Source organism: Lactuca saligna, chromosome 5 (genome assembly GCF_052625555.1).
Source record: "Lactuca saligna cultivar CGN05327 chromosome 5, ASM5262555v1, whole genome shotgun sequence".
NCBI lineage: Eukaryota > Viridiplantae > Streptophyta > Magnoliopsida > Asterales > Asteraceae > Lactuca > Lactuca saligna.
The window spans coordinates 59,037,282-59,040,007 of NC_136421.1; positions in this window are offsets into that span (position 1 = coordinate 59,037,282).

Genomic DNA, 2,726 nt, shown 5'->3' on the forward strand with positions numbered 1-2,726 from the left:
GAGCAGAAAGTCACGTTTTTGAATGGCCTCAGATCTGAGTGGAGAGCTGTAGTGTCCACAGTTAAAGCGCATGAGCAATTCAAATCTTATTCTCTAGCGAAACTGGTGAGCATTCTGAAATCTCAAGAAAAGATCGTACTACAGGAGAAAAATGTAGTTTCAAGCCTGGGTTCCTTGGCGCTACTATCCAAAAGTAAAGCGGCGATGGAAGATGAAGACCTCAACATAGAAGATTATGATCTTACTTCTGAAGACTATGCTATGATGCTATCAAACCCCAAGAGGTTCATCAAGAAACGATTTCCCACCAACAAGAACCGCAATTGGTAGGGAAGTTATCGCTCTGAAAAGGTCAAAGAAGAACCGAAAGCAGAAGAATCAAAGAAGGAATCGAAAGCTGAAGGAGATTCGGGAGTGAGCTGCTATTACTGTGGAGGAAAGAATCACTATGCTAAAGATTGTGTACTCAAGAAAATGGCAGAGAAGGACGAGGAAAAAGATGAAGAAGCGTTGTTGCTGAAAAAGCTGGATGAGATCAGGAAGAAGAAATCTACTGCTAACCCGTCTATGAATGCTTTAATTGTGCAGGGTTCAATAGCAAATGATGAATTCGGAGGAGTGGAGGTCTGGTCAACCGACTCCGAGGATGATGAAGTAAGGAGGCCTTCTCATGGAAAAGCTTATGTGGCGAAAGAGAAGGACAGCAGTGGAAGATGCTTGATGGTGTCCGATGTATCTCAAATGAGGGGATACAACACAGATGGTGGGAACAAAGACTCGAAGGAGCAACAGGACATGTGCTTTACAACAAAACCGCTCAGCGTGCAATTCAACGAGCTTGATGAACTGATCAAGAAGGTACAATCCGTTTTTGTTTCATTTAAAGTCCCACAATGCTTATATGAAAAAGAATTAAAAATTGTTAATTCAAGAATTTCTCATCTAGACAGCAGCTTAACTCAAACTCGAGTCACCAATTCTAACCTAACTGACCAAATAAGCAGGGTGTCATCGAAGAGTGAGGAACGGAGGATGTGGATCGAACTGAAAGAGTCAGAGTTAATCAAAACCAAGGACGAAAACATTTATTTGCAAAGAGACAATTTAAAAATTTTGAAACAGCAAAATGTTTTTTGTTTGATTGCTAAGCGTCTTTACAATAATATCACTCAACTTCATTTGAACTGTGAAACAGGGCAGAAAATTCATCGTATGATCTTGCCTTTTCTTGAGTTTAAGGAGGATGAAATCGATGTTGAAGCATACAATTGTGAAAGTGTGGTTTCGTCTGAGGATGTTAATCCAACGTATATGTATGGTCTAGACAAAATTGAATCTTTAATTAAGTCCAAAGACCATAAGGACATGCTGAAAAACCTTTTGGATGAAAATGACAAACTGAATCTAAGGACCGAAACCATACAAAAATTTGACTCATTGAATGCCAATTTATGCTCAGAAAATAAAATTGATGTTGAAAATGCATCTGAGCTTAATGAGGATAATGACATGAGTGAAATTTCTGTAGAGGATGAAGTTAACTGTTTTGAGTTTGTCAAGAGTGAACCTGAAATCCACAAAAATCTCATCTCAGAAAATTCTGTGGAGTTCACTCGCTTGTCCCAACAAAAGTCCCCGAAACTTGAAGAAAAAGCTGTTGTTTACCAAAAGGTAAGGACAACACCAAATCAGGTGTATAAGGTCACAGGTGTAACCGAACATCAGACAGCCGAACTCACAGCCATTGTAAACGAAGACAATGCTGATGGTTGTGATGAGTTCTTCTGGTCTGCTCCTATCGATAATGCTGATGAAACTGTTGGTCTATCAGAGCAAACATCCTAGAAGACAAAAGGAAGATATATTCCTGAGCCACTGAACAAGCCTGATAACTTTGACGTACCAAGTACTAGTGGTACAATAGATGTTCCTAAAGAAAAAGCAGACTCAAGTGACTCATCATCGGTTCAAAGTGGACCTGTTGACACCAGTCAAAATCAAAAGGCGAACATCCATCATCAGCCGAAACAGATGAGAAATCAAAAATGACAAAGGAATCAGAGATACAAGAAGAATCTTTTTGAAAGAAAACAGTTTTGGCAATCTCAAAATGCCTATTTCTCATATCGTGACAGAAATTTAAAGTCAGAGAAAATTACTGTTGGATCTCAAGAGAGAAATAACAACCGAAAGCAGAAGTTCGGTTCAGAGAACTGTATCGACCGAAAGCAGAAGTTCGGTTCTGAGAACAGTATCAATCGAAAGCAGAAGTTCGGTTCAGAGAACAGTATCAACCGAAAGCAAGAGTTCGGTTCCGAGAGCAAAAGAGACCAAAATTCTAGGTTCGGTCCCACTGATAATCAAAACCGAAAGAGTCACCTAGAATATCAAGTCAAGAAATCATCTCAGTCTAAATTCTCTCAATCTAACTCTTCTACTTCTTCCAATCATTCTTCTTTTTCTCCACCCCATTCTAAATCCAATTCTGCTCGAACTCAAAAACCTAAATCTTCAACTGACCTGAAAGGGAAATCAAAGGTTTCGTCAGTTAAATCCGAGACCAAACCAAAAGCATCAAATCCCACTAAGATTAAGGTTTTCACCATCAAAAAGAAAGATGAGACAACTTTAATAAAAAGAACATATTTTGTTGACATCTCTCTTACTACTCCTGTTCCTGTGAAAGGCTCACGTGGACCCATGAAACTTTGGGTTCCTAAATCTGT